Raw genomic sequence first — 20,438 nt, forward strand, 5'->3', positions numbered from 1 at the left:
ATGAAAATCATTTGAATAAATTTCTCCAAAGAGTTACTAAGCAACACTCTTGGAGTGCTTCCAATTTTGGGCTGCTGCAGCTTCCTGGAGAGTCCACTAAATGTTTTGAGAGATCCTGTATTAGGGTCATTTTATTGTATTTCAAGATTTAATAGCAATGAAGGTACTCATAAAATACACTAGAACTGGAATTCATTTGGAGAAAATTAGAGAGCCTTTTATGTCTAGGGAATAAGATTCTTTGGACATGAAATATTTTCACTCACATGTTTCTCTTTACTAGGTCTTTTATATATTTCAAGTGGTATGCCTTCTTTTTAAAAAAAAAAATTGTCGATGTCTGTGATGCTGTGCATCAATTTTTGTTTGAAGATTAGTAAAACAAAATTTAGTCCAAGATGATTCGTTTTCTATGATGGACATGAAAAAAAGTGAGAACTGTCTGATTGTAAGGTAGTCTGAAATGGTTACAAAAGAGACATTTGAGGATTATGTGGACTTATGATAAACCTTAATACAACAAATTTTTAAAAATCAAATAAGTCCTGTAAATACTGGAAATACTATACATTTGTCCAAGTCTAGCCATAGTAGTAGGAATGATCCCACCTTTGTGTACATCCACAAGAATGGGGTCCTAATTAGAATAAGATATATTCCATGCTTGCATAACTATATCAAGTGGATGCAACTGTCATGTGTAAATAAAAAGAATCATTCAAAATAAATTTAAAAGATCAGAATAAAAAATAAAGAGTGAACCTTAATATAAACAATGGCATTATACCCTCTCCCTACCCCAATTTGAGTCAGCCTCCTTATATTAGAGAAAATATTCGGCATTTGTTTTTTTGGGGATTGGCTAACTTCACTTAGCATTATCTTCTACAACACCATCCATTTACCTGCAAATACCATGATTTTATTCTCCTTTATTGCTGAGTAAAATTCCATTGTGTATATATGCCACATTTTTTTTTATCCATTCATCCACTGAAGGGCATCTAGGTTGGCTCCACAGTTTAGCTATTGTGAATTGTGCTGCTATAAACATTGATGTGGCTGTGTCCCTGTGGTATGCTGTTTTTAAGTCCTTTGGGTATAGTCCAAAGAGAGGGATAGCTTGGTGGTTCCATTCCCAGATTTCCAAGGAATCTCCATACTTCTTTCCATATTGGCTGCACCAATTTGTAGTCCCACCAGCAATGTGTGAGTGTGCCTTTTTCCCCACATCCTCGCCAACACTTATTGTTGTTTATATTGATAATAGTTGCCATTCTGACAGGAATGAGATGGTATCTTAGAGTAGTTTTGATTTGTATTTCTCTAATTGCTAGAAATGATGAACATTTTTTATGTATTTGTTGATTGATTGAATATCCTCTTCTGAGAAGTGTCTGTTCATGTCCTTTACCCATTTATTGATTGAGTTATTTGTTTGGTGCTTAGCTTTTTGAGTTCTTCATATACCTTAGAGATTAGTGCTCTATCTGATGTGTGAGGGGTAAAAATTTGCTCCCAGGATGTAGGCTCTCTATTCACCTCACAGATTGTTTTTTTTTTTTTTCTGAGAAGAAACTTTTTAGTTTGAGTCCATTCCATTTATTGATTCTTGTTTTAATTCCTGTGTTATAGGAGTCTTATTAAGGAAATTGGGGGCTAATCCCACATGATGGAGATTAGGGCCTACTTTTTCTTCTATTAGACACAGGGTCTCTGGTTGTATTCCTAAGTCCTTGATCCATTTTTAGTTGAGTTTTGTGATTGGTGATAAATAGGGGCTTAATTTCATTTTGTTGCATGTGGATTTCCAGTTTTCCCAGCACCATTTGTTGAAGAGGCTATCTTTTCTCCAATGTATGTTTTTGGCATCTTTGTCTAAGATAATTGTAATTTTGAGGGTTAATCTCTGTGTCCTCTATTCTGTACCTGTGTTCTACCAGTCTGTTTTGGTGCCAATATCATGCTGTTTTTGTTACTATTGCTCTGTAGTTTAGTTTAAGGTCTGGTCTAGTGATGCCACCTGCTTCACTCTTCCTGCTAAGGATTTCTTTGGCTATTCTGGGTCTCTTATTTTTCCAGATGAATTTCATGATTGCATTTTCTATTTCTATGAGGAATGCCATTGGGATTTTGATCAGAATCGCATTAAATCTTTACAGTCCTTTTGGAAGTGTGGTCATTTTGATAATATTAATTCTGCCTATCCAAGAGCAAGGTAGATCTTTCCATCTTCTAAGGTCTTCTTTGATTTAAGATCTTTCATGTCTTTCATTAAGTTGATTCCCGAGTATTTTTTTTGAGGCTATTGTAATTGGGGTAGTTTTCCTCATTTCCATCTCAGAGGATTTGTCACTGATATACAGAAATGCCTTTGATTTTATGTGTGTTGATTTTATAACCTGCTACTTTGCTGAATTCATTTACTAATTCTAGAAGTTTTCTGGTGGAACTTTTTGGGTCTTCTAGGTATAGAATCATATCGTCAGTAAATAGTACTAATTTAAGTTCTTCTTTTCCTCTACATATCCCTTTAATTTCTTTCATCTAATTGCTCTGACCAGTGTTTCAAGGACTATGTTAAATAGAAGTGGTGAAAGAGGGCATTCCTGTCTTGTTCCAGTTTTTAGAAGAAATGCCTTCAATTTTTCTCCACTTAGAATGATGTTGGCCTGGGGCTTAGCATAGAAAGCCTTTATGTTGAGATACATTCCTACAATCCCTAGTTTTTCTAGTGTTTTGAATATGAAGGTGTGATGTATTTTGTCAAATGCTTTTTCTGCATCTATTGAGATGATCATTTGATTCTTCTCTTTGAGTCTATTGATGTGATGAATTACATTTATTGAATTCCTTATGTTGAATCAACCGTGCATACTTGGGATGAATCCCACTTGATCATGGTGCATGATCGTTTTGATATTTTTTCGTATTCGATTTGCCAGAAATTTATTGAGAATTTTTGCATCTATGTTCATTAGAGATATTGGTCTAAAGTTTTCTTTCTTTGATGTGTCTTTGCCTGGTTTTGGAATCAGGGTGATATTGGCCTCATAGAATGAGTTTGGAAGTGCTGCCTCTTTTTCTATTTACTGAAATAAGTTGAAGAGTATTGGTATTAGTTCTTCTTTAAAGGTCTTGAAGAACTCAGCTGTGTAACCATCTGGCCCTGGGCTTTTCTTGGTTGGTAGGCTTCTGATGGCATCTTCTTTTTTATCACTTGATATTGGTCTGTTTAAATTGTTTATATATTCCTGATTCAGTCTGGGCAAGTCATATGACTTTAGAAATTTGTGGATGCTTTACTATCTTCTGTTTTATTGGAGTTTAAGTTTGTAAAATATATTCTAATTATCCTCTGTATTTCTGTAGTGTCTGTTGTGATATTACCTTTTTCATCATGTATGCTGGTAATTTGAGTTCTCTCTCTCCTTCTCTTCATTAGCATAGCTAAAGGTCTGTCAACTTTATTTATTATTATGTCAGCTGCTGGCATGCATAGGTACGTGGTAGACATCTTTAGCTGCCTTGTGCCTTTCTGAAACTGACTGGGAAATCCCCTGTGTGTATTAATTCAGGGTTATCAAGAAATGTCAGTGAGTAGGTGGGCTCCCAAGTACTGAATCTTCTAATGGGGATAGACAGTGTTTGCCTACAAAGTACATAATAGCATATTTTCAGGTATAGGTATTGCTACTGGAAGGAGACACATCATTGACAATATTATCTGCTGATCAGAGGGGATGGGGTTATAAGTTAGGAGGAAGAAGGTGGCTCACTCCCACCACTTCCTATGTACCCTTTGAAACTTCTACTCTGTGCAAACAAGTTTAAAAAAAATAATGTAAAAAGTTATTTTGTTCTACAGTTGATGTTATTATCAAATAATGAGCTGGTTTCCAGTGTATTCACTTGTGGGTGGATTTTATGATTGTTAAATAAAAATTAAATAAAAACTTAAAAAAAAGAATCAACTTTTTGTTTTATCAATTTTTTCACTTGTTTCTTTTGTTTTGATTTCATTGATTTCAGCTCTAATTTTAATTATTTCTTGCCTTCTACTTCTTTTGCTATAGATTTGTTGTTCTTTTTCTAGGGCTTTGAGATGTAAAGTGAGGTCATTTATTTGTTGACTTTTTCTTCTTTTAAGGAATGAACTCCATGCAATGAACTTTTCTCTTAGAACTGCTTTCATAGTTTCCCAGAGATTTCTATATGTTGTGTCTATGTTCTCATTTACCTCTAAGAATTTTTTAATCTCCTCTTTGATGTCTTCTACAACCCATTGTTTATTCAGTAGCATATTGTTTAGTCTCTAGGTGTTGGAGTAATTTTTATTTTTTATTTTGTCATTGATTTCCAATTTCATTCCATTATGATCTGATAAAATACATGATAGTGTCTCTATTTTTTTTGTATTTGCTAAAAATTGCTTTATGGTATAGTATATGGTCTATTTTAGAGAAGGATCCATGTGCTGCTGAGAAGAAAGTGTATCTGCTTGATGCAGGTTGAAATATTCTATATATGTCAGTTAAGTCTAAGTAATTGATTGTATTTTTGATTTCTATAGTTTCTTTATTCAACTTTGTTTGGAAGATCTATACAGTGGTGAGAGAGGTGTGTTAAAGTCACTGAAGATTATTGTGTTGTGATCACTTTGACTCTTGAACTTGAGATGAATTTGTTTGATGAACATAGCTGCTGCAACATTGTTTGGGGCATATATATTTATGATTGTTATGTCTTGTTGGTGTATGGTTCCTTTGAGCAGTATGTAGTGTCCATCTTTATCCCTTTTGATTAACTTTGGCTTGAAGTCTACTTTATTTGATACCCCTGCTTGTTTTCTCAGTCCATGTGAGTGGTATGATTTGTCCCAACCTTTCACCTTCAGTCTGTGTATGTCTTTACCTATCAGCTGAGTCTCCTGGAGGCAGCATATTTTTTTTAAATCCAATCTGCTAGTCTATGTCTTTTGGTCGGTGAGTTTAAGCCACTAACATTCAGGGTTACTATTGAGACATGGTTTGTGTTCCCAGCCATGTTTGTTTATTTTTGTTATTTAACTTGATTTGATTTTCTTCTCTGATTAGTTTTTCCTTTAGGGTATTACCTCCCTCTGCTGATTTTCATTGTTGTTTTTTGTTTCCTCTTCATGGAATATTTTTCCTAGGATATTCTGTAGTGTTGGTTTTCTACCTATATATTCTTTTAACTTTTGTTTATCATGGAAGGTTTTTATTTCATCTTCAAATCTAAAGCTTAATTTTGCTGGATACAAGATTCTTGGCTGGCACACATTTTCTTTCAGAGATTGATATATGTTGTTCCAGCACCTTCTAGCTTTCAGGGTCTGTGTTGAAAAATTGGCCATTATCCTAATTGGTTTCCCCCTGTATGTAATCTTACTCCTTTATCTTGTGGCTTTTAAAATTCTCTCCTTATTCTGTATGTTGGGCATTTTCATTATAATGTGGCTTGGTATGGATCTGTTGTGATTTTGTACACTTGGCATACTGTAGGCTTCTTGAATTAGGATTTCCAATTTATTCTTCATTTTTGGAAACTTTTCTGATATTATTTCATTGAATAGATTGTTCTTTCCTTTGGTTTGGACCTCTGTGCCTTCCTCTATCCCAATAACTCTTAGATTTTGTCTTTTTATGCTATCTCATATTTCTTGAACGTTCTGCTTGTCGTTTCTTACCATTTTCACTGTGTGTTCTATATTCTTTTCAAGATTATATGTTGTTTTCTCATTGTCCGATGTCCTATCTTCCAAGTGATCTAGTCTGTTGGTGATGCTTTCATTTGAGCTTTTAATTTGGTTTATTATTTATTTCATTTCAAAGATTTCTGGGTTTTTTGTTTGTTTGTTTTTGGTGTTTTAGCACCTCTAGCTCCCTGTTGAGGTGAATCTTTGCTTCCTGTATTTGTTTATGTAGCTCCTTGTGGAAGTGATCTTTCACTGCCTGCATTTTCTTCCTTGAGTTCACAGAACATTTTAACCACATACATCCTAAACCCCTTCTCTGTCATTCCTCCTGCTGAGGTTGCCAATGATTCTAATGGTGTGGTGTCTTCATTTGTTTGGGGCACTTTCTTCCCTTGTCTTTTCATGTTGCTCCTGTGTCTTCATTTCCAGCTCTGTGTGTCTAGATTGTTATTGTTTTTACCCTAAAGGTTTGTAGTGCTCTTGTAGGGTTCCAAGACCTCTCCTTTGTGGGGAAGGACAATGTTAACAGAACCCAATATGGACAATATACCACCTATGAACAATTTGTTGTTATTAAGACATTTTCTGTTTAGTCTCAATGTACAGAAATGTTGGATTCAATTATTATCTGAAATATAATCAGTAGTTTTTTAAAAAGGTTTACAGTTTCTGACAGTGGACAAGAAACTGGGGTGTGGTTTAGGACGATATGCTGAGGAGGTAGGATGTGAGGATATAGAGTTAATATATCTTAGGAAGTGTGAAGGAAAAATCTAGCAAAGAGGGGTAGTAAGAAGATAATAGACAGGAAGTAATTTAGGGTAGGCAAGTATGTGGGATGACAGTAGAGTACATAAAACAAACCCACATATGTATTTAGAAAAATATAGATGTTAAAACAGTAAAATTTGGAGGGGGAAAGAAAAATGAAAGAATAAAAAGGAAAAAAGGACACATACGACTCCTCTATATTATATTATTCAGATGACTCAGTCCTCAAAGTCTTATTTCATGCAAAGTTCTTGGTTTCACATGTGTTGGGGATGTGAGGACCGGAGGATGGAAGGGTTAAAGAGAAAAAACAAACAAACCAAGGAACAAAAAACTCAGGAAGAAGCCAGGGTTGCAGCTAGCTTTAGAGATGCGTATCTTTCCTGCTTCTCTTCTCATCCACTAGGTGGCGCCGTCTGTTGTAAGCTGGTGTCTGCTCTCTGGATGGTGGAGGAAAACAGGGTGGGAAGACTGGTCCTGGTGCAGGGTGCTTGGATGCGGGGAGTGGCACCCACCAGTACCTGCAGAAAGACTGCACCTCACGGGTCATGGTCTCTTTTTGGGACCGCTCGCTAGTATGACGTGAGCACCCGATACTTTCTCCCTCTCTTGCCTGGAGATTTCCCAGTTCCTGGTCTCTCCCTGTCCTCTAGCAGTTCCCAGTTGAGGAAACTCTCACCCCAGGCTCCTATGGGTGGCTCCCTGGTGGCACTGCACACCTGTGTTGGGCAACTACTGTGTTGAGTTACTTCCACTGGAGAGGGGGGGAGGTTGAAAATCTGCTACCTGGCCCGCTGGAGATCGGATATGGGAACTGCCCCCAGATAAATGGCGAGAATGTTGAGTCAAGATGGCAGCGGTCTGCTTTCAACCCCAGGTGCCTGGTGAGGTGGGGGGAGCCTGGTGAGGCAGGGGGAGCCTGATGAGGTGGGGGGAGCCAAGCTATGGCATTGTGCTTGGGTAGGTAGCAGCTGAGTGACTTGCCTGGGAGTGGAGCGGAGTCTTGGCCATGTGCAGATGTGTTGACAGGTGATTCTGCTAAGGTGCTCGCTCAGTCTTGTGTGGACTGGAACTTCTGGCTTTGGATCCTGCTCCATAGCCTAGGCCCAGAGCCCCGCAGGGTCACACAGCTGGTGATTTCTGCAGAGAGCAGCTGGATAGGGGTCCTCTAACACTCTCAGAGATGGAGTATTCTGACTAGGCGAGATCTGCAGGTCTGGCAGCAGGAAACACAGGGTAGCTCACTCTCTTCCCGCCATGTTTTCTCAAGACTTGAGTCTTTCCTTTGTTGATTTTAACATTTTTTAATTTGTTCTAATTAATTATAAATGATAGTAGAATGCATTTTTGACACATCATACATAAATGGAGTAGAACTAGTCATTCCTTTGACTGTACATGATATAGAGTTACACCGGTCTGGTCCTGTAATCACATAGGCACATTTTTGGCACTCAAATCTACATCCCCTTTGCAGGTGTGTCTTCCTTTTTCTCCATCAAAATACATCCAGTTCCATTACAAAATCTTCACTCAGATTTCTCAAAGACCTATTAATGTCCATATGTATGAAACAATGGATTAAACCACAATTTTTCTCATTACCAAGGAAATAATGAATTTCAGGCCTGACCCTAAATTAACTTACATGTCTTTGTATCTCATAGCAATATCTCCAGATTCTCACCCTTGTCTCATTAGACAGAAAAAAAAAGCTCATATGCAAAACAGATCTTATTAGTAGCATATTGGTAGCTTTTGGTTTTGTAGATCACCAATCCAAAAATATTCATTCTAAGCTTCAATTTGCCAGACATTTTATTATAGTGGCAATTGATAATGTAAAAAATCATCATCACTTTCTTGTGTCAACATCTGTTAAATATAATCAATATTCAAGAGGATAACTAAAAGTTATCTTATTTTTGTGATGCATGTGTCTCTGATTTGACTCTTTTTAAATCTTAAGTCATTTGGGATCCTTTGCCTAATTCCATCTGCAATGGAGACTTGGCATGGTTCTCTCCTTGGAATCCATCCTTTTATGTGTTCTTCATCTTTGTAGAAAGGAGAAAACCTTTTTTAATCTCTCTTGTTGCCAGACACCTGCTCCACTTTTCTGGACTGGTTCATACAATGCAGTCATTTGCAGGATTATAATAAACTTACATGGGGAAAATTTCTGGCTGGAAGACTTGATTCTAGTTTCATCCCTCTAGCATTCTTTCCTATTGCTTCCAACCTTTTTTTTCTTAATTTTTGTCCACTTTCTGTTAATGTCTGCTACTGATTTATTTACTAATACAAAGGTTTACCCTAAATATTTCTCAGTTCATATGTGGTATATTCCCTGTTCTAGGTCATGTAAGATTGAAATCAAAAGCTTTTGGTTTAAATTATGCCCACGATAGCACTGATACCACCCAGCAATTTATAAAAATTATGACAATTGAATTGGCAATAATCTTTCTTGAACTGATCTGGTGCTTTTATGCAAATACCTTCACAGACATTAATTTATTTGACCTTCATGAAACCATATGAGCTAAGTGGGTCAGTTATTGTTATTCCAGTTTCATAGGTCAGGACAGAGGCTGAGAGAGGTTTAAAGGGCTGCTGGAAGTTCGTGGGGCTATTTCTATTAATTATCATCACCAAATCACACATAATGCTTCAATATTGTAATAAGAAATTTGAAATAACTGTTCAAAACAATTTTAAGATAGTGTAAAATATATCAGTACAATTCAGAAGAAATAGCCTATAATAATCACAGTTCAAATTGATTCTTAATATTCCTTAGCCCACAGCAACAGCAAAAACCTCCACAACAAAACAACAAAGCTCTATTTTTAAGTTATTATCTTAGCATCTTTGGTTTATAGGTACTTCCGTCTAGGCACTTTAATTTATAGTAAATGATAAAATACTTTTTTTTGTGAATTCCCAGAGTCTAATAAATTCTCATATTTTATTTTTTTTAAATAAAAGACAAGATAATGCCGTAGAAAGGTGAAAACATGAATTTCTCCTATGAATGGAAACATTTGTATAATCTGTCAATAATTGTTAGTATATATTTATTTCTAAATATTTCTGATAATATAATTTATTTCTGTAATTGATAAAACAATCTGTTTGAACAAACATGTTCTCTACATAATTAAAATCACATAAAGTCACACATTTTAACCATATATTGTAGAAGACCTCTATAATCTTGAAAGCTAATACTGAGGGCAAAAAATTATTTTGACCAACATTTAAAAAAAAGAGATGAACACCTTAGTCAATTTGCAAACAAATTTCTTTGGTCATTTTTCTGCAGAACATAATCAATTTTTTATTAAAAAAAAAAACCTCAGTAGCAAAATGTGTGTGGAGAATTTGATATTGTTCCCTGTGCAAATTTATTTGACAAATATGTATTTAGTGACAGGCTTATTGAAGCCCTCAGTGTTCTGCTAAAAAATCATTCTAATAAGTGAGGTTAGAAACCATAGTGGATTAATATTTATGCCAGGAACTTCCAAAGAAAAGCCAATACCCTTGAGAATGTCACAGATTTGTTTATCTCAAACACTATTTTCAATGGTGAATGTAAAGGATCATCCAAAAATTTTGAAAGCATGGCTGCTAAGCATCCCTGGGATTGATATCATCTTCATCAAAAGCTCTGTCCCCTTCGCTAAAGACAAAATTTCAGCCCAGGATAACATTTCTTCTCTATGGCATACTACTTCAGTGTGGAAAAATCACCTCATATTATGGAAAAATCTTCCTTCCTCAACTTAATTTATTTCAGTCTATGATAAGTAAAATCCCCAAATGGAAGGAACAGCTTTTCTGCTTGTGTGGATGCTTTATTAGTTGTTAGGTCTGCCATAACCAAGAATCACAGTCTGGATGGCATAAACAATGAAACTCATTTTGTCACAGTTCTGGAAACTAGAAAACGAAATCGAAGAGTTGGCAGGTCAGTGCTTTGAGGGCTTATCTCCTTTGCTTACAGATGGCCGTCTTTTCCCTGCGTTCTTAGCTTTTGCTCCTAGAATTCTTATAAGTCATGTTGTTTTTCTCTGTCAGGTGACATCTTCATGTTCCCCTGAACATCACTTGATTCTGGGTGGGTTCCTTGCATCTTTGAGTGTCCATGATACTTTTGCTTCTCATGGACTTCTCTCTCTGTTGATATCTCCCTTCAAATTTTTCTTCTCATAACGATTGGATTAGGGCCTACTCTAATGAACTCATTTTAACTTAATTACATGTTTAAAGGCCTTATATCCCAATATGTCCACATACTTTGGTATGTGGGAATTAAGATGTCAACACATGAACACAAATTATTGTAGAAGACAATACCCACTCATCAATATATGTACACTAGGAACCTACATAGAAAATTTCTCAAAACATCATTTTATCTTCCACAAATTAAGAAACTCATTGATTTTGGGGTCCTCTTTTTGGAACCCTGAAGTATGATCATCATGGTTTCATATATTAGGGTGATTATATTAAAATTGAATATACTTTGGTACAGAATTCTTCAGTGGACCTGTATCTGTTCTGCATTGTATACTGAAATATGCCCTGTCAGCAGGTCTCCCCAATTCACTGAAACATAGTGGACTATTTGTATCTAACTTCATTTATCTCTTTTTCCTTGGAAAGATGATTACCTCATAATTTCCTTAGCAGAATCAAATAATAACTAGATATTTTAAACTCCCTGTACTTAAAAGCATATGTGTATGCACTTTTTAGCTAACATTTTCCTTGTGTAAGGTATTTAGTTCCTTTGATTTACATTCTCATTGTTTTTATTAAATGACAGACCTAGGCTTCTTGGCCACTCCACTAGAAGGCATAACTTTAAACATTCACAATTTCCTAAATAAGGCCTCTAAGCTTAAGTAAGGTAGTTCATGATATACTCTTCTTGCCAATTTTAAATATTTTCTTGTTCCTGTTCTATACTCTGTTTTCTTAATGACTTTTTGAAGAAATATGCAATTTTGCTCACTACACAAACATTCCCACATCCAATATTTCTTTTCATAAATTTGTGAATGGAAACATTTGTATCTTCTTATCTTTTGAAATAAGTAAGACAATTCCTTTGATCTCTTTTTTTCTCATATCAGAGTTTAACTGATAATAGTTATTTCAAGGTCTTCCTTTGTTTTTAGATTCTACGTCTCTAAAAGTTTATTCCTAACTATGAGAAAAGATGTTCAAACTATTTGGTCATTTCCTTTACTAAACAAAGCACAGTTATGCAAAGATGAAAGCAATAAAATTTCAAGCATAATGAGAATGACATTTGCCTATGTGTTTGGTTGCTTCTTGTTTGTTTCATATTTTATCAACATTATTCTTAGACTAGAAATTGAAATGTGTATAAAAGTATCAGAGTGGCAGGAGATCTAGACTTCACATACATTATTTTCTGCTAAATCTCAGAACACATATAAAATTAGTAGGAGTTAGCTCTAAATTTAAATCTAGTACTTAGTGAATACTATTATGATAATTTTAAATGACCACATTGTTTTTTTTTTTTTTTTTTTTTTTTTTTTTTCAGGAAAATCAGTTCTCATCAATGAATTGGCCTGAAAAACTCTGCAGTGTAAAATCCCCTCGGAGCTCACCTTTTTGCCTCTTGGTCAGAGCTCTAAGACCTATATGACCACTCACAAGAAAGACACGTAAGTTTCCTTTTTTTGCCTCTATTAGTTGACACCATCAGAGCATCATTCAATTTTGTATGGATTTCTGGTGTTTTTGAGATTCAATAATAGTTTTTGTGATTGCCATAATTATTCTGAAAAAATACGTATTAGAAGTAACACATTTTTGGGGCTGGGGATGTGGCTCAAGCGGTAGCGCGCTCGCCTGGCATGTGCAGGGTGCTGGGTTAGATCCTCAGCACCACATAAAAATAAAATAAAGATGTTGTGTCCACCGAAAACTAAAAAATAAGTATTAAAAAATTCTCTCTTTCTCTCTCTCTTAAAAAAAAAAAAAAAAGAAGTAACACATTTTAATCCAGTCCTCCAGTTTCTGCTATGTATTACATGGAGCTCAAACTTCTCTTGTCCTTGGTTACAATTTGAAACTTTGTTTTAAAGAGGTAATGTCTTCAGAAATGAAAACTTGAAAGGTTAGGAAAGATTCCCTCAAGCTGCCTGGGTAAGATGCTGCAGTACAAAGTTCTTACTGATGGAGCAAGACCATCAAGACCATGACATTTGCATGACAATTTATTGGTCAACATAAAAAAAAAAATAAACACACAGTTTTGTCATTATTTCCTCTCACACATGAAGTCACACAAATTAGCTCTTTGAAATCACCTATCTATAGCCCTATAGCTGAGATTCCAGGAAATGTCTTCTGACTACTGTTAGCCAGGGAACTGAAGCCAGTGTGGGGTGGGGGAGCATGATTATCATTGGTAATGGAGAATTATTGTTCACCATGCTGTCTTAGAAATTCAGTCTCAAAAAACTACTATCAACAATAACAACAATAACAATAACAAGACCCTACCATGTTCACAGTAAAGGGTGCCTTCTTAAATCTCTCTTCAATGAAGAAACCAAACTGATGATATGAGAAGGAACTTAGGCCAGTTTTCACAAATAATGGCTTCCTGTTCAAGTTTGAAAGGCAATATTCCAACAGTGGTATTAAATTACCAGCATGGCTCAGTGCACTGTTCAACTTTCAATTCGTTGTCAAATGAAATTGGTATAGTGTCAAAAACCATCAAAATCCAAACACAACAATTTCTCCCTGGAGAAACATACTGTAACTATTACAAGGCACTTTTAAGGTTTATTGATCTGGAGATAGGAAGCATGGCTGGATGGGAAAGATGACAGAGATGAAGTGCATTTCTCAGACAAGCATAATAAACATGCTCCCAAGTCAGGGATCATAAAAATATGAAAGCAGAGCATTGGTTAATTGTCATAAATTCTGCTTTCCCAGCTCTATTTGCACCTGACTATAAATATCCAACAGGAACAGATTTGCTTCTCAATACATGGGTACCAATATAATATTTGCTTCATCACTAATGAGAAAATTAGAATACCAGTCTAGAAAATGTATAGGGATCTTGGGTATAGATGTAGCACCCTTAGGAGAGCTTCAGGGTTGTATGAAGCTTCCTGACATCAACTTCAGCAGAATTTAGAAAGTTGGCTAGCCAGTTAGTCACTTTTTTTTTTCTCCTTCATTTTTCATCCTCCTGTAGTATTGGACCTCTTTACTACCTTTTTGGGTAATGGCACCTACTGACTTGATTTTTTCCTGGTAGAATTGTCAATATGATTATGATTGTGTATATTATTATTAATACTGCCAATAGGGACAAAGTGAGTTTTTAATTAATACCTATTCTGGAATATTCTAATCATTTTCTTCTTCTTCAGATAGTGTTACTTCAAAGTTATTTGATCAAACTTGAATTCTTTGTTACCATTGGCAAAAGAAACAGTGGCTTAAGATAAAATCTGTACTGACAGATGTATAACCAGTTTATAATTCAAGAACACTCATACTACCTTTCTATTATGTTTTAATCTTTATAATGCCATTTGTTTTATACTTAGTTTATAGGATATATAGATAGATAGATAATATTAGAATAGTTCTGCTTCATAATTCTATATAGTTTTCAGTTCAAATAAAAATTATGCTATAAAGTATCAGGCATAAAGAATGACCATTTCTACTAAATTAGGATAAATGGTCTTTGAGAGTCATTAAGAAACATTTGAGTTTTGTGAACATGCTTGAAATTTTTTTGTGTCATCATAAGAAAGAGAATAAATAGCTCTCATAAGATTTTCAAAGGGCTTTTGACCCTATGACATTAATAACAAGGACATTAGAGGCTTTTCTGTCCAATTCAGGCACAATTGGATGATGCCCATCAACCTTTATCTGTATTTTTCTCGACATTGCAGCTAACATATGAGAACATAATACTAAAAAGTTCAGATGATATGGGAAGTGTCTTTAATTATGTAAGTCATATCAGTTCAATTGATTAGATTTATAAAGAAAGTCTAAGACATGGGTCTGAGAAAAAACATTAATATGAAAATCAATAAATTTGTATATGCTGTGAGGATTAATTAGAAATATATCATGGGAAACTCAGATTTACATTCATAAATATATTCATAGAATCATTGAAGTAACCTTAAGAAGAAAAGTATGAGTCATATATGAAGGAAAAAAAGCAGTCAAATATAATATAATATAATATATATTTATATATATTTATATGTATATACACACATTTATATATATACACACATACATTTATATATATACATGTACACACATATACATATACACACATATATAAAATAGTACTATATTACATATAAATAAATTAGATATTTAGCTTTCTATAGGACAGAAAATTTGACCATTGTGATATTAATTCTTAAAAAGTAATGTAATTTCAACATGGACCATATTTTATTTTATTTTTGAAATTTGGAAAGCTGATATTAAATTACTCCAAAAAAAAAATGAAATGAATGGACCATAATCTCATAGCAGATTATAAGGATACAACAAAAAGAGAATAATTTATAATTCTAGAATTGGTAATATTAACATATGGTTAAGTAGGCATTAAGGCTAACATGGAAATAAAATTTACTTATTCAGTGATGATGGCAGTCTTGGTTAGTGATTTTAAAACATGCTTAATTCAAGTGTATGCAAAAAAAAAAAGCATTGCTCATAAATAAAAGCATTCCTGTCACTATTAAATTATTTAAAAAATATAAAATTAGAAATATATCTGTGTAACTCTGGCCTCAAAAATATATAAAATACTTAAGAATAAAACTATAAAATTTATAAATGAAAAATCATCACTTTACCAAGGCCCCTCAAAGATCTAAGAGATATAGATACATGTCAAAAATCCTTGATAAAAGTACTAAAAACTCTAAGATGCAAGTTTACCCAAATAAATAAATATATTCAAAGCACTTCTGAACAGTTCCACAACAGAAATTTGCATGAAGCAAATTGTATTTGAAAAAGGGCATGGAAATATTGTAAGGGTAAAAGAAATTGAAGTTAAAGTGTAAAAGTTAAAGGGTAAAAGACCGGGTATTGTAAAGTTTCTAAGTTGCAAGGTCTGAGTTAAAATGTAAAGGATTAGGTATTGTTAGGTTTCTATGTTACCTGCAAAACCTGAAATTTCTGTAGCTGTTAAGACAATGCTTGGAACCACCCAGTAAATATTTCCCCTGACTACTTGGTTGTTTAATAACTGAAGGGCTCTGTGTGGTCGCACGTAGGCATTGCAGGGCCTAAACCAATCAGTTTGAATGTGTACCCCGTTTAGAACTGACCTATCACCCCCGCCCGACCTGTTCCCGCCAATGAATGAACTAATCATGTTTAGGAGTTGTTGTTCAATTTTCCCACGCCTCATGATGATTTGTTCTGATGTATACAAAGCCCTCCGCCCTCCCCAAAAAGTGTACTTAAGCAATGCTCAGCCCCTGCTCGGGGATCTGGGCTGCTTTCCCCTCCTGGGTGAGCCTGGAGCCTCAGCGCGCTGAATCGGATCCTCAATAAATCCCCTTCTGCCAATTGCATGAGTGGTCACTTGGTGGTCTCTTTCTCCGACGCTTCGCCGGACCCTTACAATATAATTCTAAATATTCTTCCAAAAGGTCAATGATGAATATGCTTTCTTTTTCAAGGATGAAAGATTATTGTGAAATTTTAGGAATTAAGAGAATAAGTAAATGGAATAAACAAACAAAGGGGCATAAAATAAAAATCTACAAACTGACTCTTCTATGAAAATTTATTTAATGATAAAAGTAGGCTTGAAAACCAGAAGGAAAACTGTGAGTTACTCAATAGATGTTCTGCTATTTGTTAAGAAAATTCCACCTGAATTGACAGTTAACTTCACTTCTTTTAGAATTGTCTGTTTTATTAAACATAAATATATACAAATATTAAGTGCAGGTATACAAACATATTTAATCAGAGGGATATAAACCTGAAAAATAGTTTCAGGTGGGAGAAGAAGTAAATAAAAAATCAAAGTTACAGAAAATAGATAGGGCTACATAAATAATTCTCTGTTGTAAGTATTATCATATTAATATTGAAAGTTCTTCTACAAATCAATAAAAAATTTTAAACAGAAGAATAGCCTATTTCCAGAATAAATAAAATGATATGTGACAATACATTTGGGGAAGTATGCTCTAACAATTATTCAGGGAAATTTAAACAAAGCAAGCGTGAAATGCCAATTTTTTCACTCAGGCATTAAAATATTAATCTCAAGAAGTAAACCTGCTTCTGTATTGTTGACATCATTATAAATTGGAACATCTCATTTAGTCAACCATTTAATGGTTTCTAGTACATTTAATAAGTTCAACTATGTTGATCTAGCAATTCCGTTACTAGTTATCTATACTACAAAATTTATGTTCTATAAAAATTTGTAAAGAAAAATTTAAATTTCTGATTCATGTGAAAATAATTGTAAAGAAATCATATTGTCATCACTAGGATGTGGTTAAATAAATTATATAGCATTTATACAATTACAGAAGGCCAAGGAACAAAGTAGATTTCTATGCACAATCATATGTCACTTAACAACTGGGATATGTTTTGAGAAATATGCTGTTGAGAGCCACAGCCGAGTTGGAATGGCCCCTGGCATTTTGCCAGAAGTAGTGGTTGAGAGGTGACACTAGGGAGCCATTAAGATGATGATAATTAAGTTAAGCTGTGTATAATTGCTGTGACTGGATGATGCTGGATTGAAACAGGCTGTGTATTCAGTTGTATATTAGACCCCTGCTGTCCAGCAATAGGGCGGCTCCTGCTGCTTCATGCCCACTACTTTTGAGTTCTCTTGGAGGAGTTCCCCTTGAGTTCCCGTTGAGCTCTCGCAGGGATTCCTGGAGAGTTCAAGTTGGTTGGTGAAGTTCTGGGGGGGGGGAATTCCAGTTGGTGTGTGGTGTTCCTGGAAGGGTCGCGTGGGTGGCGTTGGAGGGAGTTCAGGCAATAAAGGAGTTCCTGTTTGAACCTACAAATGCCGCAGTCTGGCTGGGCACAAAATAACCAAGCCTCCATGAGACATTTGTAGATATATTACATCCGCTCCTGGGGGAAAACCTTGTTACTAGTAGATGACAGCACATCACTGTACTAAATACCATTTAACACAGTGGTACTTGTATACCTAAATATGGCTAAACATAGAAAGGGACAGTGAAAATACCATGTAAAAGATGAAAGATGGTAACCTGGATAGAGCACATTCCATAAACAGAGCTTGTAGGATCCCTGGAGAGTCATTGAGTGAATGGTGAGTCAATGTGAAGACCTAGCAGATCACTTACAATACTTTACACCTTATAAACAAGTGTATATTTAGGCTATGCTAAATTCATTTATTTATCTATTAAATATTATACATATTGTGCTTTATTTCTAGTTCTTTTATAAATTTATTTTTTATTTATTTTTTAACGTATGACAGCAGAATGCATTACAATTCTTATTACACATATAGAACACAATTTTCCGTATCTCTGGTTGTACATAAAGTATATTCACACCAATTTGTGTCTTCATACATGTACTTTGGATAATGATGTTCATCACATCCCACCATCATTGCTAACCCCCTGCCCTCTCCTATCCCCTCCCACCTCTCTGCCCTATCTAGAGTTCATCTATTCCTCCTATGCTCCCCTTCCCTACCCCCTATGAATCAGACTATGCTAAATTTATTAACATTTTTTTCCTTCAATAGCAAATTATCCTTAGCCTCCTATAACTTTTTTATTTATAAGCTTTTGACTCTTTTTTTAAAATAACATCTAGCTTAAAATATATTCTATTGGTATCTGTACAAAAATAATCCTTTTATATCCTTTTACTATGAGTTTTTCCTCTTAATTTACTTCTAGATCTTCACAAGGCCAGGATTATCATCATCACTGTCTTCCAAATCCTTGTCTTGGAAGGTCTTTGGAGTCAGTAATGCACGTGGAACTGTCCCCTCCAATGGCAACAATGCCTTCTCTGGAACCCCTCCTCAAGGACTTGCAAGGGCTTTTCTTGAGCAGGTGTCACTCTTTTCAGAAATATGTCCATGTGGTTTGCTTGGTAGCTGCTGCCGCTTCTTTTTTCTTATCATAGATTTACTTATAAGCAGATAATGCACCCTGAACTTTTCTCTCTACTAATGAGGTTCTTCTGGTGTTTGAGTCCCATGTTTTCAGACCTTTTAAGGCGATTGTTGAGGACTGTCAACGCTTTGGCTAAACCCTTCACTGTGGCTCTTCTTGGGAGTTCTTATTTTCATCTGCTTCAGTTTTCTTTACTCTCACCTCTCCTTCAGCTCTGTGTTCCTGTTCTAGTTCCATTACAAACTTGAGGTCTTACTCTTATAAAAGTGCTCAGCTATTGAATGAAACTTCATGACCCAGAGCATCTCAGTGATCTAGAATGAGCCCCCAACATATTGGTAAAAGGAAATGAAAGAACAATATGCCAAATATATGCTTATTTTTGTTAAATAAAATAGATTTTAAAAATATGACTCTGTGTGTTTTTTATTTCATAGAACATGCTAGAAGATAATAAACATTAAACTTATAACTGGTTGCCTCTGGAAACAGTAGTGTTTGAGAAATATTAAAGATAATGGTATTGAGAAGTTTCAAAAATTTAACTGACTATACTTATCTATTGTGTGAGATAACAATATATTTGTTTGTATACTTTTTATAAATCAAACAGCAAAAAGTTTGATTTAAAAAAAGAAAACAGATAAACCATGAAAAGTACATAAACTGTGTGTGTATGCCAAAAGTAAGGAAAGAGAACTTTCTAAACTTTAGACAATTGCAAAGCAGCAAACAGGGTGAGGTGATACATGTCTGTTACCCCAGCTACTCAGAAAACTGAGGTAAAAGAATAACAAGTTCCAGTCCAGCCTGGGAAACTTAGCGAAATCCTGTCTAAAAAATAAAATAAAAAAGACTGGGGTTGTGGCTTAGTGGTGGAGCACTTGCCTAGCCTGTGCAAGATCCTGGATTCAATCCTTAGCAACCCCCTCCCCCCCAAAAAAAGGGAACAAAACAAAAAAGTACTATATTAATAGCTAGAACAACATTAATATCAATCATATGGAAAAAAATTAAAGCAAACCTTAGACTAATAGTGTATTTGGGTCAAATGCAATAAAAAGAAAAACCTGTGTTAAATTAACAATTTATTCATATTATGGACTGAAAGGAAACAAGAAAGACTTACAAGGAAGATTTCTCATAATATCTTGTAACAGAGTTTTTTTTTATTTTTGTATTTTACTATTGTTTTCCATAGAGGTAAGGCTAGGGTTAGAAATTCAGTGCTTTTGGGGTTGAGGCTCTAACAGGATATGGGTGAGACAGACCAGGTTGAAGTTACTTTCTTTTCTATTTGGAGGACTTCATGAGACATAATATTCTGGTACACATTCTGGTCTTCTCTTTGCAGATCCAGTTGTGGCCTAAGAGCTTTGTAAACTCCCAGACTCATTTCTCAGCACTGGAAAGTGTGATGTTCTGGACAGATGGCACTTGCCAAGAGTTCTCTGGAGGTTTGTGGGGAAGCAGTGCAGCAGACACTCTTGGGAGCTTGCCCTGATCCCTGGCTCCATCTGATGGAACACTGGGACTGTGGACAGTCTCAAACTCTCAAAGCTTCTCACAGGAAGTCTTTGTCTTCTCTCTGGGAGGATTTTTTAGCTTACCAGAGCAAATATCAACCAATGAGTGGTGGAAGACCTAGCCTCCAGTCCCCAGGGTCGAAATTTGACTCCATTTTTCACAATTTTTGGTCCCTTGGGACCACTCATGATATA

Source organism: Marmota monax, unplaced genomic scaffold, assembly GCF_021218885.2.
Source record: "Marmota monax isolate L192 unplaced genomic scaffold, Marmota_monax_Labrador192_F-V1.1 WCK01_AAM20220418_F8-fsc00039, whole genome shotgun sequence".
NCBI classification, from domain to species: Eukaryota; Metazoa; Chordata; class Mammalia; order Rodentia; family Sciuridae; genus Marmota; species Marmota monax.